We start from the raw sequence: 25,296 nt of genomic DNA, 5'->3' as shown, positions 1-25,296 counted from the left end.
TTATTTTTCTCTAGATTTCTCCTATGCATACATGAGTTATACATGTTATTAAACTTCTGTTTATTTTTCTCTTGTTAATCTGTCTTTTGTTATAGGGACCCCAGCTGGTAACTAAGAAAGATATAAGGGAAATTATTCCTCCCAACACATACATCAAAAACTTTGCTAGGATTTGTGTAATCTCCAGCAAGTCCAGACTCAGGCTAAAGCATTTTCTCAAACGACAATGCACTAGGCTGACTAATTGGCTGGGGTGGGCAAAGACTCCCGGTTATCAGAGAAAAGGTTGCTGCTTGTTTTAACTCCACCTCTCCTGACATGGGTGGCATTTCTTTATCTCAAACTGCTGAAATGAATTCATACACTACATCTCCTTAGGGCTTATTCGGATTGGTTGTCTCTGGGCAGGACCCGTTCAGCACTTTGTCTGTGCTCATAATTTCAGCTTAAGAGAACCTCTCCAAATTGCACAGACATGATGGAGTCCCTTCTATCAACAGCCTTATCTCACTCGTTTTGTGCTTTGCTAAGGAGAAGGAAGCTAGAGTCCCTGCTACATGTAAGAAAGCACAGGATTTTCCCTATGGGTCTTAGCACAGCAGAAGCAAAATTATAATGAGAACAGATACTTGCAGATTCATCGAAGAATTTTTTGAGATAAAACTACTCTGAGGAAAGAAATTTCAATCAACACAAATTGATTTTCTAGGAAAAATTGTTTATATTTTTCTCCTCCTCTATTTTAGCATTGGGTGTTTTGACTATAGATTTAACTTATGCCACAGGGGCAGGGCATGCTTTGATTCTGTCTAACACAAGTCTTATTGGGAACAGAAAAGTTGAGAACTAAAAAAGGTGTCCATACCTGAATGGATGAGAAATGAATAAGTTCTTCTGGTGCAGGTACCATGTCTTATTCATCTTTATGCCCGCTGAGATGACAAGCCCAGTCACTTGTACATGGTAAATGATTGATAAAGGTTTACTGAGCCGAGTTATTGCAGACAGGTGAGTCTTGGGACTTGCTATGTGCTCTTAATCTTTTGAGATGATTGTCAAGGACAACCATGAGTCTTTTGGGGGAATGTGTATTCATTCTCATATTTAACTGTGTTCCTGAAGGTTTGCACATGGTTATTTATTCAACATGGCATAAAATCCAAGGACATAGTTCATTTATCTTCTGCTTTATTTAAATTAGACTTAAGGAAAGCTTACTCAGCTTACTCCGTTAATAAATAACTAGTATTTTCAGAAAAGAGACTTAGATACTGGGACAGAGAAGGGCTTATTCAAACCAGATACACTTCTAACATCTTAGTGGGTATCGAGTACTGCAAACAGTTTACATTAGCAAGTTATGGAGTAAGTTTTAGATGTTGCTCTGTCTTGAAGTAGTGAAATGGCTAGATCAGTGATTGTTTCTGTGACTCCTATCAGAATTAATTTTCCCCCCATTAAAGTTATGGCCAGTAAACAACTGGAAACAGTGTTTGTGATAGTCATGCTTGAGTAAGTATGTAGCAATATAAAGTGGATGATGCAGACTGGAAGATAGTGGTCACTTCTCCACTCAGGATTTATTTTCCTTGTTTTTAGATGAGAAAATAGCTGTGAAGATTTCTCAGATGAATCTGATTTCTTGGAAATACAAAGAATTGCTCCCACTGATGTGCTCTGGAAGTGCAGCGGTAGTTGCTCGATAGATCATGAGCTGACATAACATTTCCAGGATGGAGTGCTGGCCTTTATCAGAGTCTCAGCGGAGAAGGAGGCTGAGATTGAATATAAGACTGCAAAAGAGCTGACTGCTGAGATGCTCACCTTTGCATATAAATTTTAGGCCCTTTAATAACATGAAATGGTCTGTGTACATTAAAATTCCACGTTAGACATTTGCTGGCTGTTAGATACCCAGGCGAGTAAGGGATGAAAAACACAAGTTAATCTATTTCTTTATCGTTTAAAAATTGATTTGAGGGATAGAAGATGCTGCAATTTGCTTTAAAGATCATTCTTTGTGACTATTCCCTGCTTTGATTTTACACATACAAATGCATGTACAGTTTTCAAAAATGAATTGCAAGTTTGTAGCTCTGTCCATTTAGGTTTCTTTTTTCCCAAGACTCCTTCTATTTAGAGGAAAATGGGCAAGGCACAGAGAACCCTACTGTGGGGCCACAGGTGAAAGTTAGGGTTCCTGTGGAGTGGAGTGTATGGAGAGAGGAAAGATCCTAAAAAAATGAGGGCAAGGAGAAGGTGGATGGTGGAGGGTGGACTGCAAAGCGTTGGGAAAGCATGATCAGGTGTGAGGTCAGGTCCAAGATATGAGGCCAGGCTACTTGAGTTTTCATATATCCCAGTGACTCTTGTTCCTGGATGCAGCAAGAGGAAGACATTCTTTATTAAGAATTCCCACTAGAATTTTTGGGCAAATCCAGATCTGCATCATATTTATCTTTGCATCTGGAATCTGTCCTTTGAATCTGCCTGTGGGCAAGGCATGTTGCTTGGATAAATCTGGAATGATCCATGATCAAGGTCATTCCATTTCATAGTAAGTACTTTTGGCAGGGCAACAGATGTACTGGTGGATACGAGAAGAAGGAAATAAAATCTCATTTTAATGCATATGCATATGTAAGAAGTTGTATTCGAGGCAGGAAGCAATTCCTAAGAACTGCAAAGCCTAGTTAGACCTTTGTGCATTTCTTTCTGATTTTCTGAAGACTTTTTTTAAAGAGAATGAGGTAATTTATGTAACTAATTCAGAATGATCAGAGAAAGTAATTCTAATAATCATAATCATAATCATAATATCTAACATTTAATCAGTTGCTAATACGGGCCAGGCACTGATCTAAGATGTTAACTCTTGACTCCTATTTACAAACTTATAAAATCAGAAGGTGTAAATAGAGACCAAAAAGTCAGATAGCTGGGCAGTTCTGTTTTCTTTAATTTTATTTATTTATTTATTTTATTTGGGGGGGGGGGGCTGGAAATTTGGGAGAATTTTTTTCCAAAAATCTAAAAACTCAGTTCTCTTAGAAGAGTTCCTGGCAAGATGTAAATGGCACTCCTCTTTATTAACATTATAAAACACAGCACTTAATATATTAACTGATGTAGTGAACCTGCCAAAATTTCACTGAAGTGCCAGAACATTTACCAGCCACCTTTTAACTACTAATGACATCCCCTCTGGGCTCATGAGCATCCTGAGGGCAACTTGCTCTGCTTTTTCCTGTCCTCGTTCTGCTATCCTCATTGTCTACTAAGTGAGACAGAGACTTTCTTTTCTCTTGCATTTAGAATGGATGAAGGGTGGGTGGGGCGGGACCAGAAAGAGACAAGAAATAGGAGAAGGAGAGGACTCCACCAGAGCAAGAGTAGGAGCACTGGGAATTTTGGTCGTTTAACCAAAATAGGCAGGTCAAGTGGTTATATGTAAGCAGAGCCTGAGCTGCATTTGGGATTATCTGGGGGGCCTCTAAGTATGAGACTGATTTGTGTATTAGTTTCCTACTGCTGCTGTAAAAAATTACCACAATCTTAGAGGTTTAAAACAATACAATCTCATTCTTTTTACAGTTCTGGAGGATAGAGATTTGAATTCAGTCCTATGGGATTGAAATCAAGGTGCTGGCAGGGCTGGTTACTTCTAGAGGCTCCAGGGAAGAATTCATTCCTTTCCTCTTCTTTCTTCTAGATGCTACAGCCATTCCAGTCTCTCCTGCTGTCCTCATCTTACCTTCTTCCTCTTTTATAGTCAAATCTCCCTTTGCCTCCCTCTTATAAGGACACATTACTGTCAGTACTTAAGTAAAACACCCAGGATAGTCTTCCCATCTGAAGACCCTTAACTTAATCACATATGCAAAGATCCTTTTGCATATAAGGTAACATTTACAGGTTCCAGGGATTATTAGCCTACTAGTGGTTGGTCAATCAAAATGGCTGACAAATCATCTTATAGAGCTGCTTTCAGATTGGGAGGGTCTACACTCTTGCCACTCTTATTCAAATAGTTTTAAAGTCCTAGCCAGAGCAATTAGGGAAGAAAAAGAAATGAGGCATCCGAATTGGAAAGGAAATAAAACTGTCACTATTTGCAGATGACATGATTTTTATATATAGACACCCTAAATATTCTACCAAAAACCTTGTGGAAATAATAAATGAACACGGTAAATTTGCAGGATACAAAATCAATATATAAAAATCGGTTGCATTTCTATATGCTAACAATCAGCTAGGAGAAAGAGAAATTAAGAAAACAATCTCACTTACAGTCAGAGCAAAAAGAGTAAAATACTTAGGAATAAATTTAACCAAGGAAGTGAAAGACTTGTAAACTGAAAACTGTAAGATATTGTTGAAAGACACTGAAAACACAAATATATGGAAAGACACTGTATTCATGGATTGGAAGAATTAGCATTGTTAAAATGATCATATTACCTAAAGCAATCTACAGAGTCAGTGTAATCCCTATCAAAGCCTTAAGGACATTTTTCATAGAAATAGGACAAAAAAATCTAAAATTTATGTGGAACCACAAAAGACCCTGAATAGCCAAAGCAATCCTGAAAAAAAAAAAAGAATAAAGTTGGAGATATAACACTCCTTGATTTCAAACTATATTACAAAGCCACAGTAATCAAAATAGTATGATATTGGCAGAAAAACAGATACATAGATCAATGGAACAGAGTTGATAACCCAGAAGTAAACCCATGCATATGCAAACAATTAATTTATGACAAAGGAGCAAAGAAGATACAATGAAGAAAGGATAGTCTCTCCCATAAATGGTGTTCGTAAAACTGGAAGCCACATGAAAAAAACAAAAAAGAAAGAAAAAAAAATAGATCACTATCTTACACCATACACAAACCATGTGATCTAACAATCCCTATTCTGGGTATCTATTCAAAGACTATGAAACACTAATTCAAAAAGATATATACGCCTGTATGTTTATTGCAGCATTATTTATAATAACTAAGATACGGAAACAACCAAAGTGTCCATCAACAGATGAACGGATAAAGAAGATATGAATAGTACTCAGCCATAAAACATAAATGGTAATTTGTCATTTTCAACAATATGGAGGGACCTTGAGGGTATTATGCTAAGTGAGGTAAAGTCAGATGGAGAAAGACAAACACTGTATGATTTCACTCATACATGGATTATTAAAAAACCAACAAAATACATGAGCAAACCAAGCTAAACAATAACAAACAGCAAGACAGAGATCAGAGTAGTGTTTACCAAAGAGGAAGGGGTGGAGGAGAGGGCAAAATGGGTGAAGGGGTCAAGTGTACGGGGACAGATGGAAACTAAATTTTTGATGGTGAACACACTGGAGGGTACACAGAAGTAGAAACATAATGTTGTACATGTGAAACGTATATAATGTTATAAACAAATGTGACCTCAATAAAAAAATCTACTGAAAAAAAATTGGGAGGATCTAGAGGTCTTGGAGAACAGTGGCAGTAATATACCCTTATCCTCTGGAGGAAACATGATCAACCCTGAAGATCAGCTCCCAAGTTTTTCCCTAAATTGATTTAACTCTATGTCTGGAGTTACGTGGGCCAAGAGCAACCCTCCTTTATTATGGTCTGAAATGCAAATGTATTTCCAAAGTACTATTGGGAACAAAAACCCTTTCTCTCTACCTTCTCATGTTTGATGCTTGAGGGCCTGCAAATTAATTTGACAAAAGAGATTGGTAAGAGCAAAAAATAGTTTTAATACATATATACATGCACAGGAGTTCACAGACAAATGTGACTCAAGGAGGCAGTTAGAATTGGGGGCTTCTGTACCATATTGCATAGGGAATGAAGAGGGGCAGGTAGGCTTTTTGGGAGAACAAATAAATTCTCGGGGGGTTGGGGATAGAGGGCACCGTGGAAAACCAGAAGATGAATAGGCCCTGGGGGGAATTTATGGGAGCTATGATAATTTTGTGGCAAAGTCTTTTGAGTGTGGCGCCAACTTCTCTTCAAGAAAGCATTAGAGTTGCTCTGGGGAGGGGATTTATGACAATCAAGTTCTTTGGGGAGGCTCTGCCTTTAGGCAGATAAGGGATTTCAGGAACTCAGATGTCTTCAGCTTAAAATACTTTTTATGCCACAGTGGCTTACTCTGGACCCTTCAGTACCTGTAGGTCTGCAGGGTGTGTTCGAGCCCAGAGGTCCTCACTCTTGAGTCTTATGCATATGCCATGTACGTGTTCCTCGTTAACACACATTTACATTTCATGGAGAGAATAGGCACACGTTTTTCAGCTTTTGTATCAGTAGGGCTGTCTTTTTAGAATAAAAAATGTGTATGAACAATTAGATCATAGAGAAAGAAAAGCAGGGAAGAGGACAGATTGTCCCAGAACTGAGTCAATAATCCATCCTCTAAGGTTAGAGGGAGGCCGTTTGTGGGGAGACTCTGTTGCTGTCTAAATCCTCAGGCTTGAGGGCGTCCGCCAGTGTGTCCTACTTTACTTCTCCCTGGTCTGGGTCCTGGGTCACCTCCTAAACCTTTCTGCTTGGACTTAATACATCTGATCAGGTTTCCTTGTAGGAATTTGGGGGTTAAATTGTTCCACTGTTTAAAAGTGTGTACCCTTAATTACATAGTTCTCATGTATAAGCCTTAATAAGGTGATTAATAATATTAGGAAAATCTTCCCACTTCCTTTGGGAATTCCATAGCAGTGAGTCACTAGAAAGACATCCAGGAGAGGGGAGGAGGTTGGGTCCCTGGGCTCATCATTTACCTGCACGTCTGTTATCTCTGCCCAGCAGATGAGCCAAGGCAGCTGTCAGACAGGAAACAGGATGTTGGGGGATGGGCCCGAGGAGTCAGGAAAATGATAGAGCAGTGTGGAAGGGATCCAGGTAAGGGAGTTTCTGTGATCAGAGCCACCATAGCACCAAGAAGTGAAGACTAGTTTCTTTCTGCTGCCACCCTACCCCACTACTGTCGCCAGTCACATTCTAAATTGCAGGCTATACTCACTGCCTTTTATTTTAAGGGAACCCCAGGAGTGTCACATACATCACACACAGAGGTATTTTGGCAGAGAGTGATTTTTTTTTAATGGAGGTGCTGGGAATTGAACCTGGGACCTCGTGCATGAGCACTTGCCATACCACTGAGCTATACCCCCACCCTGTCTTTTATTTTACTGTTTAGCTCTTGAAAGCTGGCTTCCACCACCATCACTTTACTGAAATGTCTTCTCATCAGCTTTCGCAAAGGACCCTTTCTCCGTCCCAACCTCCTTAAAAGCGTATAATGCCAATCATGCCTTCTCTGAGATTGTTAATTGTTATGGGTTGAATTCTGTCCCCCCACCCCCAAATATGCAAAGTCCTAACCTCCAGTACCTACAACTGTAACCTTATATAGAAATAGGGTCTTTGCCAATGTAATCAAGTTGAGTGGGATTATTAGGTTGGACCCTAATCCAGTATGATTAGTGTCCTTATAAGAAATTAAACAAAGACACAGAGGGAGAAAATAGTTATGTGATGATGGAGGTAAGATAGGAATAATGCAGCTGAAAGCCAAGGAACAGCAAAGATTGATGGCACCAAAAGGACTGAGCAATAAGAGGCAAGGAAGGAGTCTTTCCTACAGATTTCAGAGCGAGCATGGTCCTGCCAACACCATGGTTTTGGACTTCCAGCCCTCAGGACAGTGGAAGAAACAATTTCTGTTGTTTCAAGCCATCCTGTTCATGACATTTTGTTATGGCAGCCCTAGGAAATTAATACACTAATCTTTAAAATATTATAAACCTGCAGAGTCCTGAATGTCCTACCACTGTCTTGAATTTATTACATCTAAAACTAATTTCTGATCAGATCCACCCCAGTCCCAGCCACCTTCTCATTCACCTGTCTTCCTCATCCGCCCACAGCTCAGTGATCCTACTGGTCTAGCCATCCAAATCTGAAATATTGCTATCTTATTTTGAGTCTTTTTTCCCATCTTTAACCAGTTGCCAAGTCCTACTGATTTTACCTCTGGTCTCACATTCTTTCTAATTTGTCACCAGTCTGATCACTCATCTGGGCCACAGACCCAATTTCCCGCCCCGTCTAATCACTCACTACTGTTCGTTGTACATCTCTTGAACTGGGCTTCAGCAAATGCTGCAACCTTGTCTTGTGAGCCCCCCAGGGGACACAGGAATTTTCAGTCTCCTGGTCTGGGATCCACCTGTCTCCAGAGACCTGGGACAGAATAGAGGTGGCAGGCCGCCAAGCATCAAAGAACATGAGGGCTCGGGGGAGAGAATGAAAGCCAAGGATGGGAGGCCACAGCTGGCTCTGGTCACTGATCATTTCCAGTTAGGTCTGTGCCTTTGGATTTGGTCTGATCCGTGGAGTCTGACCCTCATTTCATCCTTTCCTTCCATAATATTCCTACCATCCCCCTCCTGTACCTGCACCTCCCATCCTGAGCACTGGGGAAATAAAAAAGTCCTGCCAACAAAAATAACCCTCTATACCAATACAGAAGATAGAGAACGTGATTTATTCTTTTGTAGACGTATCAGATTACATACAGGCAGGCAATCTACGAGAGACGACTAAGTCTGCACAGAAGTTCGCACAAATTTACACAGTAAAGTAGAAGAAAGAACAAGTAACATTCTCTTGTCCCTTCCAGAGACAAATGAATGGACCTCAGGACCTCCTGAGCTAATTTCAGAGGTATGTGCCTGCAGTTCCAAGGGTCAGAAGGCCTATGACCTTGCATTGTAAAATCAAAAGGTCAGGCCTATTATTGGAGCTATTATATTTTCAAGGAAACATCCTAAAAAGGGGGCTGGGGAGGCAGCCACCTACTTCCCTTTTACTAAACAAAGACAATTTCATCATCTTACCCTCGTAGCAATGAATTCTTGTGCATTCGATACACACTATTCCACAGACTCAGGAGCGGCATTATCTTCTGTCAGGACATCTGCAATCCTGACTCAGCCCACGGGAGGGAGAATGCTTACAGCTCAGGTGAGGGCACCCCGTCCTCCTAAGGGCAATCTAGATGCTACAGGGTTGTCCTACAGCTGGCTCTATAGTGGAAGTTTGAAAAAATTAGAGTGCCTTGGCCTCTCCCCCAGGTATTCAGATTAGTTCATCTTGGGTGGGTTGTCGACATTTTATAAAAGCTCCCTGGAAAATCCTAATGTACAGCCAGGTTGAGACCTCGGATCTGTCAGAAAGACTTCGTGTCAGAATCTGAGAAATGCTTCCCAGTCTCCCTGTTGAATAAATGTCTTTCCTTGGCTTAAATCAAAATTCTTCCTCGAGCTAAGTCCATCAGAAGCCTCTGTTAGAATCTGGACCTGTGGCTGATTCCAGGGTCACCTTGCAGACCTCAAGCTGGTAGTCTCTGGTCAATTCCTAAAGCCTTTTCAGGGCAGGTATCAGGCAGTAACTATCATGAACTAAGGGTTTTTGATGTGCTGAATCCATCTGGGGGGGATTTCCTCCATAAAAACAGTAGTAAACCTGAGCCTGGAGAACCATCACACCTTAGAAATTTTATTTTATTTCCTTTGGATCTATAGGAGAGGGAAATTTTTTTTTTTCCTTCTACTTTTGAAATAAGTTTCTGGGCCCGCGATGGAGATGCTCCTGCCTGGGCTGCCACGTCAACAAACTGAAACTTAGATGTCTTTCATGCCCATCAGTGCTCTGCTGGACCATAAACACAGTATACTCGGTCAGCCAGTCCTCAAATGCCAAGTCTGTTCATGCCATCTTTGGACTTCCTTGTTCCTCTGACTCAGCTACCCTGATCCAGATTGGCTCATCAGTTACCTGGGAAACTAGCAGAGGGGCATGGCCTTGTAGCCCCTCAGGCTAAGTACCTTCCATGGGCAGAGGTCTCTCCTTTGTTAAAATATCAAAAGGAAGCCATTCTGATCTAAAGATTAGAACAATCACTAGCTGGAGAGGGGGGCGGGGGGGGGGCATTGGAGGGGAGGTGGGTGGCAAGTATGTCGGTATTTACTGATTAGGCTCTATGGTTAGGAGGGAAGTTCAGTCCTGTGTGTAGAGTGTAGGTGAAGCAGGGACTGGTCAGTAGGGGATGTACAGAGAGCCAGCAAACTGCCATCTTGGGTGGTCTGATCATATAGCACCAAAAGAGGAAAAGGAGTTTGGGGACTTCTGGGTGGGGGATGTGAGTTACAGAAGGTGACCAGGAAAAGTATGGTGAACAAGATCAGTTTTGTTATACAGGTTTAAGTCAGTGTCTTGATGAGTCTTTTGTGATTAAGGGTTATCCTTCTCTTCCTGATACAAAGAGGGAGACACCCTTATAAATGGAGATTTCCTTTAAAAATGTAAATTTCTATGTTCTTTCTTCAGAGCTTCTCTTGTGTCTACTGATTATTAAATAATCAGTTCAAAATAATCCTTACGATAAAGAGTGGCATATTTTGGAGTAGCATATTCTAGCCTCTTATAGTTCTCTGTGCATCTGAACATATTGATTGGTTCTGTTGCTGAAAGATTGGCCCCCATACCTGATGAGCCACAGTGAAACTCAGAGACAGGGTCTTAGTACATAGAAGAAAAGAGACAGTTTTATTACTTTGCTGGGCAAAGAGGACTCACAGCAGGCTGGTGCCTTCAAAACTGTGAACCCACCTTGGGGATGGGGCAGGGTGATTATACAGCCGTAGCTCAAACAATAAAACATCATAACAATCATCAGAATCATTTTCTTATCATAAAACTCAGAGTGGTGTCATGGTGTCTCCTGGTGACCAATTCTATAGAGGCTAGTGGTTGTCACTTTTTCGATCTCTTTATCTCATAAGCACCCAAGGTGTGGTCTTCTTGGTAATTCAGGCTATTTTGTAAGGCTACAGTTCCAAGGCCTTCTCCCTGGAGAACAACTCAGAAACCAAGTATGATGATTACTTTCAATTACTGGAATAAAACAGAAACAGTAAAATCAATAGCTTTATTTCAACAATGGGCCTGGAGCTGTGAGTAGCAACAGGTCAGTCAGGTTAGTTGACCATTTTAAGGGCGAGCATAAGAATAAACAATCTGTTGGCCTAAATGCAGCCATTTTATTAATTCTCCATCAGTTCCACCAGATACAACCATGTTCTTGAATGTTCAGATTAGAAGGGCATCAACAGACATTTAAACACAAAGGAAAATGACCATTTGAAGTGGTAACATTTGGGGCAAATTTGCCAAAATTTGTGGACATTCCCCCTTTTATGTAGGGTTAGGAATGTTCACTCATAGTATTTGGGAACAACTTGAACTTAATCTACAGCGTACTGAAGGGGAGCAGAATTTGGACCCCAAAATATGCTTCTTTGGCATAAGGATTATTTGGTACTGTTATTAAAAAAAAAAAAAAAAAAAAAAAAACCACAGGAAAAGCTCTGAAAATGGAGTAGAAATTACCCTTTAGTGAGAGACATCTACATTTATAAGGGAAATCGCCATTTGTAAGGGTGTCTCTCTGTACCAGGAAGACAAGGATGAAAATCTCTTCTAAATCTGTAGAAACTCTTATAAATTGAGAAGGCAAAAACTTTCACCTGCATAACAACCAAGACCTTGTTACTTGTTACCATGCTTTTCCTGGTCACCTCGCATTAATAAGCCTTCCTCCACCCATCAAAATCTTTCTTTTGTTATTTGCCTAGGATGGCATTTAAGCCGGTGGCCTGGACCATTTCAGGGACATACTCAGTTTTCCTGGGTATCTCCTATGTATACAGGAGGTATATGAAACTTCGATTTGTTTTTCTCCTGTTAATCCTTCTTTTATTACAGGGGTTTCTCAGCCAAGAACCTAAAATGGTAGAGGAAAAATTATTTTTCCTCCCCTGCAATACTTTCTGACACTTTTTTTTTTTTTTGACTTTTGTAATTGAAGTACATAGTCTTTTTGTGTGTGTGGAATCTAACTGCTTAATCTCCAGTCCTTCAGTCTTTAAAACATCTTTTCTCCCTCAAGAATATTGCACCCCAAATATCCCTCTTTGACACATGGACTATTTTGAGTTCAAGGTTATTAAGAACAAGTAGATGCAGGGAAATCTCTAAAAATAGGCATAAGTTATCATTTTGTAAAGGAAATTTACATTTATAAATATAATTTCCATTTGTAAAGATGTCTCCCCACCCTGTACCAGGGGGAGAAGGACTTTTAATATGTCATCAGTGGAGAAGGTACCTACTTAAGTCTGCATAACAAATCATACTAGACAACTGTTTTTTCGCATACTTTTATTTGTCACCTTCCCTTAGGTGCCTGGGGGGAGGTGCCTTCCCATAACTTGCCTCCCACACCCAGAAGTCCCAACCCCCTTTTTCTTTGTTTAGTTCTAAGACATCTGCCTAGTTCTCAATCATCTGTCTACCTCCTTGAGTTTCATTTCTTTGTGAAATCACTGTGCTTACATATGTATTTAAGAGTTTTTTTTTTTCCTCTTGTTAATCTGTCTTTTATCAGTTTGGCCCCAGCCCATGAACCTAAGATGGGTAGAGGGAAAATAATATTTTTTCCTTCCCTGCCAAACCTCCAGAAGCCAGTGGGTCCTTCAGCCTCTCCATCTCTCCTCTCTGTCTCGCACACCAGACTGCAGCAAGTGAAACAGGATGGGGAGAGCTGCTGTGGTTCCTCAGTTAAAAAGTTGCTCAGCGTGAGAAGGGGTGTGAGGAGGCAGGCATTGCGCCCATCAGGAGGCGCGGGGCCCTCACCCAGACTTCCTGGGAAATGAAGGAGAAATAATAGGCAGCTCACATTTGCAGCCAACCGGCCTGGGTGGTGTCCTTCTTTGAAGTGAAGCACTCAGAAATCCCTCCGGGGCAAGACTGGTTTAACAAACTGGAGATTTGGGTGGCCTGTCCGCACTTTGGGGGCAGCTTTGGAAAGCTAAAGAAATCAAATCAACCCCCTTTGCAGAGTTGCTTCTTCACAACTCTACTAATATGCACTCACTTGCTGATTTAAAAAAATCCGATTATGTAATGTTAAAAATGTCACAATTATCTTCCTTTGATAATGGCCTCAAGTGGGGTGATACATCAGCCTGTGACAGAGTTGATAGAAAGGCTCTTTGTCCCTGTTTTTGAAATAAAAATGGGTATAACCTAAATGTACCACCTACTTGGTTCTTAGGGGAGTCTAATGGACTTTTTTTTAATGTAAACTGGATACGTTCATAATAAGAACCACCCATTTAGGTATGTTCTTTGTTAAAGCAAATAAATGCAATATTGCCATTGCTTTCTTTGGTTTTTGTCAGAATGTTCCAGGTTTAGATTTCTCGCCCTAGAGGTAACAGGGTGTGTGTACAGGGACATTTGGCAAAACTGTTCTGCAAATTCAGCTGGGTGTGCTTCTGAACACAGGAAAGTTTCCCATGTTTCTTTTTGTTATGAATTGGGAAGGCTATGTTTCCAAGCCTGGGCATAACTTCCACATGCCAAACGAAAACACAAACAGGAAAACAGATAAACACAATTTTCTAAAAAGTTAAAAACATAGCAACAGGAAGGCCAGAAGCAATCTAATTTCAGTAATATTTTCAATAAATTAATGGCTTGCATTTGTGGCAGCAGACACTTGGAAAAGATTGAGCTGACAGATGGGCACAAATAAAGCCACAGGAAAACTGGGAAGGATGATAAATATTATCTGCAGGCTATTTTCATCCCCCTTGTTAATTAACCATCCTGCTCTTTTACAACAGCTAAGCTTATTTTTCTTTTAGTCTGAAACTCTTTCATTTCATACTGTTTGCTTTCAAACTTTCTCATATTCCCCTCCTGTGTTTCTTCGTATCGCAAACCTGCTTCGATTTTCAGTCCTGTGTTCTTTCCCACTTTTCTTCCAGTGAGGTTTTGGAGGGGATAAAGCAAGGACGTTTCCTTTACCTCTTGTCAGCTTCCTAACAATTTTCTTGCTATTAATGTCCAACAACTTTCCAGCCCCAGGGAATACAAATTCCTTTCCTTTTCTATAAATTGTTGGGTGCCGTTCTCACCGCCCATCACTAAAAATACAACACGGCGTATTGATCTCACTCTCCCTCTTGCTCTTTCCCTCTTAGAAGAATTTGACAAATGAATTGGTCTGCCTTTTGTCTCTTAATGGTTTATGTCTTCTGATGTCCAGTTTGGCAGCTGGGCAGGGTCATTTAGTTGAAAGAACATGGGCTTTGGAAATAGTCAGCCCTTGGTTCATATTCTGGTTTTGTGTCTTATTAACTGGACGACCTTGGGTAAGTTCTTCAGTCCCTCAGAGCCAGTGTCTTTATTCCAATAATGATTCCTACTATCCGGGTTTGCTTGAGGGGTCCTCAGGGAGATGTGACACATATGTCACTTCTCTGATAGCAGAATTCTAGGGATGATGGCAATCAAGGGGGCGTTAGGTCAATCATGACTTTTCCTTATGCAGCCTTAATACCTTCCTCTTTTCCTGCCACAAAGAAAACACAGTTGCTGAATCAAATGAGACTTTTCCATTTTTTGAAAAGCTTTAACTGGGCCCAATTCCTTAATAGGTCTCTTTTTTGGCCAGAGGAGATTGGATCTGTGGTTGTTTGGTTCAGCAGAAATCTGGTATACCTCCCCTGGCATCCCTGCTCTTCCCTTTTATTTTCAGCTGTCAGGGGGTTGTGGGGAAGGCAAGAGGGAGAACAGAAGGTGACGCTGGGATTCTCTTTTCTGTGCAGCAGCCCAAGAGTGGTGGAAAATCAAAAAGCTGTAATGAAACTCACTGAGGAGTTGTCTGATTTGAATAATTCAGATTTCAGCCAACTAGCACTTCCTCAGAGAAACCTTACCTGACCATATGATCAAAACTAATTCCCCCAGTCGCTCTCCAGTCATTATTCTGCTTTATCATCATCACAACAGTCACCACTATCTGAAATTACTTGCTAATGTATATGTCTACTCGTCTGTGTTTTTTGTTTGTTTCTTCCACTGAAATGTTAACTCTATGACAGCTGGAAACCTACTTATCTTACTTTCTGTTATAGCCTCATTGCTTGAAGCAGTATGTGGCAAACCTAGGTCCTCAATCTGTGTGATACATAAATAGTTAGGCTACAGATCTCACTAACATGTTGGAAATCATCCTGGCATCTATCAAAAGAAGAATGTAGCAAAAGATCTGGTTTAGGCTGGGCTCAGCTAATCTCAACTGGTCTGTTTATGAGTCTGCCGGTAGAGAGGGTGGCAAGGCAGTTTTTATTAGATTCTGACTGCACCCCTAGTTTGGCAGTGATATACTGAACAGTGACATGATTCTTCAGGAAGAACCAGGAAGTAGTTCAACACAGGTTTATTTATTTCATGGAGCAGTGATTGACACACTGATCATGCCTCCCTATTAAAACACATTCTGAGCTCATCTTCTAGAATACTGTTCTCTTTTGACTCTTTCAACCTCACTAGCACCCTGTTTTCTTCATCTCCTCAACCCAGAATCTCTTCTCATCTCTATCAACATTCATCCTCCAGGAGACACGTCACATAACCTCAAATACTTTCCTATTTCGACAACCCGCAGATTTGTATCTTCAGCCCAGACCTTTGAATTCCATACATGTATTTCCAAATGCCCCTCTAATATCTCCATTTGGATTTTGGGATTGATTGCATTAATATCCACACCCTTTGCCATCTGACTTTACATTTTCTCTCACTTTAGAGGCAAGGAAGGGCTGCTCTTCCTGCCACCCCTGCTGAACCTGGCTTAGCTATGTCACTCGCTTTGCCAGTAGGATGAAGTAGAATTCATGGTGTGTAAGTGCCAAGCCTGCCCCTCAGGAGTGTGTGTGCTTTTCCACTTATGTGTCTCTTGTGCTTCCCCACTGCTGTGAGAAGTCCAAGGCCAGATTAGCCCTCAGGTCCCAAGAGGAGGATGTGAGACTTAGAGCAGAGCTTCCCAGCTAAGAGGCCTCAACCAAGCCAGACCAGAGTGGATCCCCAGCTTACCTGGAGACAGGTAACTTGCAGACAGGTAATGAGTGAACGCAGCTGAGATTCGCTGAGTGCAGCCTAAAGCAGCTAACCCTCATTAACCATCAGCACTGTAATAAATAACTATGGCTTTAAGCTTTTGAGGTTTTAATGTTTTTAAATTAGTTTTAGATTTAATTTGTGCAGTATAAATTGCATATATTTAAAGGGTATAATTCATTGCATTTTGACTGTATATACACTGCTGATCGAAAACGTGCATTTCATAAAGGCAAGGATGTTATTTTGTTACTGTTGGAACTTAGGGGCTTGAAAATGAGCGATCCAAGATAGAATATTAACCAGTATACAGCAAACTGCTGAATTTTAGAATTTTAAAATCAATATTGTAATTTTTGATAAACAGAAAAATTCTGAATGTGCTCCATTTGGAGAGTAATATGTTTAAAATATTAATTTTCTGGAACAGCCTAAATGTTCAGCAATAGAAGAGAACATCCAAATGTTGGGTGAGAAAGTAGCCATTACATAACTGCTTTTGGGGATGATATGATATAATAGGTAAAAATGTTCTGGAATAAGTTTTTTTTTTTAAGTAGAATAAACAGTGGTGTATGTGATATTTGTAATGGAAAAAATAAAGGCAAGAGAAAAAAGGAGGCCAAAAAAACACAGCACAATTTTAGAAAGCTTGTTTCTTAGTAGTGGAATAATCAATTATTTATCTTTTCCTCATGCTCTTTGGAATTTTTCACATTTTCTATAAGTTTATTTTAAAATAAGCTAGTATATTTTCTAGTTCTAGTGGCAACTACATCTTTGCTCTTCCATTTATTTAAGAAAGAATAATACGTTTTTTCCAGGCCACGTAAGGCCCCTGATACCTAGATTGGCATGCTCTCCTCTGTTGAGAATGACTGTAACTAGTTCACTTGCTATTTCCTACCACCCAAGGAGAGATGGTCAAGAGAGGTTAGCAGCACCACTTATGGATACTGAAGTGTGGGCTCAGAGGAAGGGGCTTAATTCCCCTCGGTTGGGCAGCAGTAACTGAAACACGGACCAGAGCAGAAATAAGCGGAGACTGTTTCTCCATCGTAAATCCATACCCCTCCTGAGCGGCGTGGGAGGAGAGAGGTGCTAGGGGCGAACCTGCGTTTGGAGTGATCTTTATTCTGTGGAGAGTGTGAGCCCTGCAATTGTTGCCTTGTAGACGTGATACGAGACGATGATGGGTCTCTTCCGTCTTCTGAGTCTGTACGTTGGCCACGATGGACTTCAATGAAACATCCCCTTCCTGGCTCCCTCTACTGCCCCCTGGGATGGCAGCCCTATGGGGTAAGTACACTGAAGAACATCAGTGTAAAAATACCAGTGAAATCTTAAATCAGGTACAAAGATAAAAATATATCAATCATGCCAAATTGAAAAAGAAATTGTCAAGAATCATGTAACTTAAAAGCTGATGAGCAGGAGGAATATTGTAAACTTGTTTACATTTTTACAACATGGCTTGCCACTTTAGCTGGTAAACAGAAATACCAACCTGGCTTTGCAGGAGCCTCTAAACCATGCTGTTGTTTACATGCAATGGAACTCTTGCAAGTGATTTTTTTTTTTTTAACCCTAATGCTATTATTTTAGCATTCACTGTTACTATCATGTAAACTATTTTTACGACCCATAACAATGTCATTCAAGTAGTCATAAAGTAACGATGTAAGTGCTCATGCTGAAAAATGCGCCCCCAAATCAATAGCTTTTGGAGGGATGTTATATATGATAAGATGCCAAGCAGAGTAAACAACCACGATGAAACATGGTGCGGTTAATATGGGAGACAGCATTCTGTGAAATATTAGATATAACGCCGGGAACAGGAAAAGCGGCTTTAAAGCAAAAATATGTTACAACTTGTAAATGTGCTCTGAGAATACATCTGTCTTATTTTATGTTTATTCCCTTGAGAAAATCATTCTTGAATTATGCAAGTTCGAATTATACAAGTTCTTGTGAGATGCATCTTTTGTATGAAATAAGACCTCCCCACATTTTTATGACCAGAAATCATCCAACTTAAAAAAAAAAGTCAGTGTTGCTGGCACTTAAATAAACAAGTTCCAGGTTATCTTTTTAATAGGAAAACTGCAGTTTTAGATTATATAATCCATCAGTTTGAATTGCTTAGAAAGTGCTTAGCTAAGTCCCTTGTGCAAATAGGTGTAAAGGAAATGTTTTTTGGTGATAAGAATCGGGTAGTTAATATTTCCAAAGCATTTTGCTCAGACATGTGAAGAGCTAAGTTAATTTCTTTGAAATGTTTAGGAAAATGCACCGTTATTAATCTAATTCAGCTTCCTATTAATGCAAAACTCACTGGGATGTTACAGTGTAATGGTCAGCTGTCGAGATGATTTATGCCATTTATTATTTTTAAAAGGAGGGATGTTTTGCATTTTTTTTTATTTCCATGTGATAACCTCAGCAGAATGAAATCCCATTTCTAGTTTCCACAGTGCAATAAAAACAGGTTTGGCTTTTCAAGTTCAGCCGTGTGATTTGTGTGTATAGTTTCAATTTGTGATGTGTCAGCCAATGAACAGCTGATTTAATGACAGTTAAGAACCTCTACTCCACAGGAATGACTGAAGAGATGTTCTCTAGATCAATAGTATTGCCTGGTTTTACCAAGGAAATAAATCATTTTGCCACAAGGTTGCCAAAAGATGAGGGTTTTTTTTTTTTTTTTTTGATCAGTGACACAAAACTATGCTGCCTTGGGAGAGACCATGAGATCTTAGACTATCCATCAATTCAACTTTAATTAAGTCTCATTTAATGGACTACTGCCTAGTAAAAAGAACATGGAAAAGAAAGTCGTAGTTGAAGCACATGGAGATTTTCTTTTACTACAAATGGCTAGTTCACTAGGGCGGACGGTGATGGGATATCTTGCTGTAGCTGTCTGAAGGAGAATTTGGACTCATAAAGGGAAGTCATAGAGACACACCCTGGACGGTTGGGAAGAAAACAAGTATCCACATTGTGAACTGTATGTGGGGGCCACGTGGCAAGGAACTGAGGGTGGCCTCCAGGAGCTGACAGCAGTCCTCGGCAAGTAAGTAGCGGTCTCAATCATATAGCCACAAGGAAACCAACCCTGCCATCAACTTGATCGAGCACCCCAAGCCTGGGATGTGAACTGCAGCCCTGCCTAACACTCTGACTTCAGCCTGCTGAGACCCGAAGCAGAGGGTTCAGTCAGGCTGTTCCTGGACTCCTGACCTGTGACAATGATGAGGTGATAAATTTGTGGTGTTTTAGGCTGACAACTTTCTGGTAATTTGTTACACACCCAAGAAAACCCAAGATGATACCTTTTCTCTGGGTGGCTAACGGCCAATGAATGATCTGATCTGATCTATGTGCGAATATACGACCTGGTTATCTTGGCCCTGGTTAGAATAACTCTAACAAAATTAGTTCCAGAGCTCCCCATAGGATTGACTGGGGTTCTGATACAGCTGGTGAAGAGGTTCTGACACCCAATTCCAATGTATGTATGGGGGTTCCCCCATACCATCAAGCAGTGCTCCATCACCAGTTGAGTGTCCTACAACTGAACTCACTTCTGATGCTGTGTACTTGGAGATCACATCAGATTCCATGGATTAAGGGTTCAGTCCTACAAGACTATTCCCCTTTAAAGATTTAAACGCTCTGCCCAGGAATCCCGCTCCTGGGCATATATCCAGAAGAAACCCTACATCAAAATGCACCTGCACCCCAATGTTCATAGCAGCACTATTTACAATAGCCAAGACATGGAAACAGCCTAAATGTCCATCAACAGATGACTGGATAAAGAAGATGTGGTGTATTTATACAATGGAATACTACTCAACCATAAAAACCGACAACATAACGCCATTTGCAGCAACATGGATGCTCCTAGAGAATGTCATTCTAAGTGAAGTAAGCCAGAAAGAGAAAGAAAAATATCATATGAGATCACTCATATGTGGAATCTAAAAAAAAAAAAAAAAAAACCCAACACAAACAAAGCATAAATACAAAACAGAAATGGACTCATAGACATAGAATATGAACTTGTGGTTGCCAAGGGGGTGGAGAGTGGGAAGGGATAGATGGGATTTCAAAATTGTAGAATAGATAAACAAGATTATACTGTATAGCACAGGGAAATATATACAAGATCTTACAGTAGCTCACAGAGAAAAAAATGTGACAATGAGTATATATATGTTCACATATAACTGAAAAATTGTGCTCTACACTGGAATTTGACACAACATTGTAAAATGATTATAAATCAATAAACAATGTTAAAAAAAAAAAAGATTTAAACACTCTGTCTCCAAACACAATCACCTTCTGAGGTGGTTAGGACTTCAACATAGGAATTTGAGGGAACAGAATTCAGCCTATAACACCAGGATGTAGACTTTTAGACTGTTGCAATCATGCAAATGCAAATCAATGAATTTGATATATATTTCAAAATAATTTCTGTTCTCAGGTCACATACATCATCAACTCACGCCAAAGGCATAGCATGGGTTGAAGAGAGCATCAGGCTTGTAGAGACGAGGCAAGCATTAGGGGCAGCACAATGAGTGAGCAATGCTGGGAAACGACCAGCTGCAAAATCCTCCATCAGCTTTGGTGTAAGCTAATGACCCAGGTGAGGAGTGGAGCATCAGGTATGTCCTCCACGTGACTTTTCCTCCTGCACACCTTCATTCAACTTCTTCCCATACTGGCCAGTAGAAGTGGCCATCATAACCCCAAAACACTGCTAGAACATGTCATTTGGAAAATATTCATAGATGTGTGTGATTTTGTAAAGTGGAAAGGGCAAGGAAAACCCAGCCAAAGAGTGTAACCATTTTATTATAATAATAAATCAAATTTTATACAAAAGTACAGCAAATGGCCAGGGCTCAGTTTTTGCTGTGTCCCGGGGAACTATGCTATAAAGCAGGTTACTGTGGAAGGCAGGGTCAAGCTTAAATGATCTGGAGGTTATAGTCTTGTTTCAAAGAAATTATGGACCAGACTAAGAATATATAATACATGAAAAACCACAACATCTATAAACCTTTATAATCATATAAATAGTAAAATTATGTCCAAGGTCATAAAATAGACATAAATGTACCTGCGATAAAAGGGACACTAATATATTAGAGAATATACCTATGTTATATTAAAAATACTTTACTATACTGTAAATTTGACTCATTTTGGTGTTCTAGCTGTACTAAGCATATAATTAACATTAAATTTGTTTGACTTATAATTTTGAGGTGATTTTGAGATGTGCTTTGGGTAGCTTATTTCTCAAAATCTCTCAGTAATACTGTTCATGACAAAAATGGCAAGTGGAACTGTAATTTTTTTGTTTTTTCTGAAGAGGTATCTCCTTGTAGTTAACCAAGGAGGTAATATTCTCGGGGTTACTCTCAAAGTCGGAATGGTTCTTTTCTCTGCAGCATCTTTATATTTAAAGACAGACTTCTGAATTGTGTAGATTTTGAGATGAGCTGTCTGTTGAGTCTTTTCTTCTTGTTCCTCTTGGTTTCGTCTCTGTCTGACTTCCAACATCAGCTGTCATCCAAGTGCCATATTTTGACTGCTCCAAACCTTACCCACTTCCTGTTTCTGGAACCTCCTCCCAGGCTGTGTGTTATGAGGTGGGAGATGGGGGCATGAGGGAAGAGAAGCAGGGTCCTTCTTCTTCCACAGATCCTGAGTTTGGGAGAGCCCCCCTCCCTGCCCCTTGACAGCTTGAGGGAGAAGACTCGGGCTCTGCCAGGCTGACCCTCCAAATCTGGGACTGAATCTCCAGGGAGTGATGCAAAGATGCAGGGCAGTTGAGAAACAATATCCCCTGGTGTTCAGAGCCCACAGCACCTTGGTCTTGAGTGTCCTTGGAGGCAGTGCCAGCAGCTCCGTCCTAGAGCCATTCCTCCCACTGCCCAGCCTTGCTGGGTTCCTGACCATTGTCCAAGCCCAGTTCTTCAGTCATCCTCTGGAGTCTGTATGCTACCCGGCATCCTTCCAGCAACCCTCAGGTTAGCTGGAGCTGGTTTCTGTGGCTTGCAGCTATCTTTGTGCAAGGAGTTTCAGCAGGTGAAGCTAGGTACAGGTAGGGGCAAATGTCTGTGTGAGGAATGCAGGGGGAGAAAGATGCTGAGAGGCTGACATGATTCTCAGGTGTTTTCTTTCACTCCTGGCTGCTGGTCCTGCAGTGGTAACGCTGGACGTTTTTTGTGGGGGCATCTTCATGTTCTGCTTTGCCAGGGGACCCGAGGTCCCATGGTTCTTACTGACGAGCTATTTCAGGATTCTCTCCCTCTCTCTCTCTCTCTTTCTGTGTCCTGCTCACTCAGTGGGCACTAAGTCATGACCCAGCTACAGATCAGCGTGGCTGTCCCTGTCAACCAGACACATTTAGATCCTGCCTTCTGTTATGAACATCTCGGTCTGGGTATTTGGATCCAGTTCTCATATCCATAACTCTCTTCTTCCCATCTTTTGCGGAACTTCTCTTACTGAACCCTTTTCCTCCCTTCTGGTATCTGGCCTCGGCTGGGGAACCCTGAGTGCAAAACAGCAGTTCAAATCTTAATAAGAAGGAGGAGAGGTCTCAGTGTCTTTCCTCCCTGTGTTCCTCATGCGAAGCCCCCACCCTCACCTGAGCAGAAGAGGCAGTGCCAGCTTAACACTGAAGTCATTAAAGGGCCACTCTAGAGATTTATTCAGAACATAGAGGTTGGCTCCAAAGGTCCACAACCCAAAATTTACCAGCAACCCCTAAATGGCAGTCTTCTTGTGAAGATAAAGCAAAGATAGTAGAGGATCTTGAATGTGAGCATTAAATCAGCCTCGGGGCCTTGGTCCCACTCTGCTTAATGGCTAGACATGGGTGGCCTCACCTGGAAAGAGGCAGGTCCTAGTTTTCCTTAGAAGTTTTGCACCCAGCCCAGAGTATCTGCTTACCCGCATCTTTTGTGGAATAAATGGACTCTTCCTCCCACGGTCTACAACCAGGAAATGAATTCCCTTGGTTATCTACTCTGGGAAGGTTTTAGCACCAGTGCAATCTAACCAAGGGGTTCCCAGCGATGCTTTGAATTCCAGTGACGCGTCTATCTATTCATTAAATTGTTTCAGAACTGGGGCTTTGGCTGTATCATACTTGCAAAATTCATCAGAGTTGGAATGATATAAAACAGAATGCATTTATTAATTTACAATGTGTCATTACCTAGTGCAGCTATCTGCAAATGGCATTCTTTTCCTGGGTATTTCCCAGGTAGCTAAATTCAGATCGGAAGGCCACTGGGTGAACATGTAATTAGACTCCAAAGGGAGCTATATGTCCCGAAGGGATATTTCTAACAAGCTATGAAAGCTTAACAGAAATACCTTTTGTCTCTCTAGGGAGAAAGAATATTTCTGTTTGGTGATTGAGAGAAAACGGCACAGCAGCTGAAGCTTGATTTGAGGGCTTCCAGCTTTCATGTTGTATGTGTTTAATTTTTTCAATGCCCTGTCCTCCCCCGAATTCAGAAAGCCTCTGCTGCTCACAGCAGTATTGGATAATGTATTTCTACTTGGGTATGAATTCAAATCTGCCCATTATCTTTCCAAAACATTTTACATTTTGAAGTTCACCTCAAAATACAGATCCTAGTGTGCTGCACCTTAGACAAGGACACCCAAGGATCCGTGAGTGGGGGGAGCGGGGAGCAGTTCTCCATCAGACCGTCCCATGTGATCAGATTCCTACCCTGTCTCTAAATAAGAGTCTGTTTCTGCTTTAAAATCCAGGACTGTCTGTGCGGAGTTACATAACTGTTGGGTGTGTTTTCTGGAAGAAACACTGACACTGTTCCTCAGCTGTGTTTTTCTAAACTCCATGAGGACATTCACTCATCTTGCCTCTTGATTCTTCAACTTCCTAAGTACATTTCCATGCCAGGGCTCCTTCCTCTGCATAGAAAACCCTCCCTGTAGGGCCCCCACAGGGCCCCTCACTTCCTTCAATTCTCTGCTCAAATAGCGTCTCCTCTGGAGACCTCCCCGACCACCCATCCAGAATGCCGGCTCCTCACTCTAGCTCTGGACCCTCCTTTACTTTATTCATGGCATTTGTCACCAACTGCCAGTGCACTGAACATTTAGTTATTTACCATCTCCGTCTCTTGCATGTTAGCTTCTCAAAGTCCGGAGTGCTTGTGTTCATCACTGACTCTTGGATCACTGCCAGGCACACGGTAGGCTCTCAGTAAACATTTGGTAAACAAGTGGATGAATTAATGAATGGATGAATCCCAGGTTCACAGGTCATTTCTCCTGGATTTGTCAACTGGGCCCATTCTTTTCTTTGTCATTCCCTTCCTCCCATCTTTATTCTTCCAAAATAAGCATTTATTGGGGCCTTGAAACCCTGGAGTAGAAAAGGTTCATTCTGGAATGGTTTTCTATGGACTGACAGTGGTATCCATAAATTCTCACCTTCCTCCTTCCCGTCTGGTGGTTTTTTCTGTTTCTAGGTTCTCCACATTTTAGGACCTGCAGCTCTCAGTTTATTGATTATACCATCGTCTTTTCCATCCGTCTGGAACGATGACAATAGTGAAAAGACTGAACTCCTAAAGACAGCAGTTGTCTGGGTCTTATTCTCATTTGAGGCCCCAGTGACTGGCACACCAAAGATATTTAGTAAATGTTCATCAAATGAGTGGATATGAATGAACAGTAGGACACTGGATAAGAAGAAATCTAGGCAAGGCGCTTTAGGGGCAGAATGTGTGGAAAAGCAAATGCCTAGCAAACCAGTTTTTAAAACATTATGGACAAGATTAATTTCCTCTACTTAATTCAAGATCCTTTTCTACTGCCCTTATTTAGACAGAAAGGGAAATGAGAACAAATGTACCGAATCATTGTTTCATATCTGATCATTAGTTATAATTTATCCAAAACACAAGTGCTGTAATTTAGCTTCACAATTACTGTCATAATAGTAAATCAGGAAATGTATAACAATAACTTTACTTTCCCCCCAAGTTCATTAATTTTAAAATAGCTGATATACATTCATATGTTTAAAAACTTTAAAAATAATATCCAGTTAAAAGTTAGCATCTCTTTCGCCCCTGTGTTCTAGTTCCCGTGTTGCAATCCTTGGTATAGCCACAGTTCCCAGGTTCTTATGCTGTCTCCTAGCTTATCCCTACACAAAAGTATA

The 25,296-nt window shown here is 40.9% G+C and overlaps 1 long non-coding RNA gene across 7 annotated transcripts in view; it reads left to right on the top strand.

Annotated features, from left to right (window-relative positions):
- Nucleotides 1-25,296, top strand: part of LOC105088992 (uncharacterized) — a 723,199-nt gene that overhangs the window by 94,645 nt on the left and 603,258 nt on the right. For all 7 annotated transcript variants that reach the window (XR_010378187.1, XR_010378188.1, XR_010378193.1 and 4 more), the window contains exons 4-5: nucleotides 17,227-17,351; nucleotides 20,554-20,718. This is a non-coding gene — a long non-coding RNA (uncharacterized LOC105088992). The remainder of the gene's footprint in view (nucleotides 1-17,226; nucleotides 17,352-20,553; nucleotides 20,719-25,296) is intronic.

Source organism: Camelus dromedarius, chromosome 28, assembly GCF_036321535.1.
Source record: "Camelus dromedarius isolate mCamDro1 chromosome 28, mCamDro1.pat, whole genome shotgun sequence".
NCBI lineage: Eukaryota > Metazoa > Chordata > Mammalia > Artiodactyla > Camelidae > Camelus > Camelus dromedarius.
The sequence above is the reverse complement of the archived record's forward strand: the minus strand, read 5'-3'. Positions and strand labels throughout refer to the sequence as shown.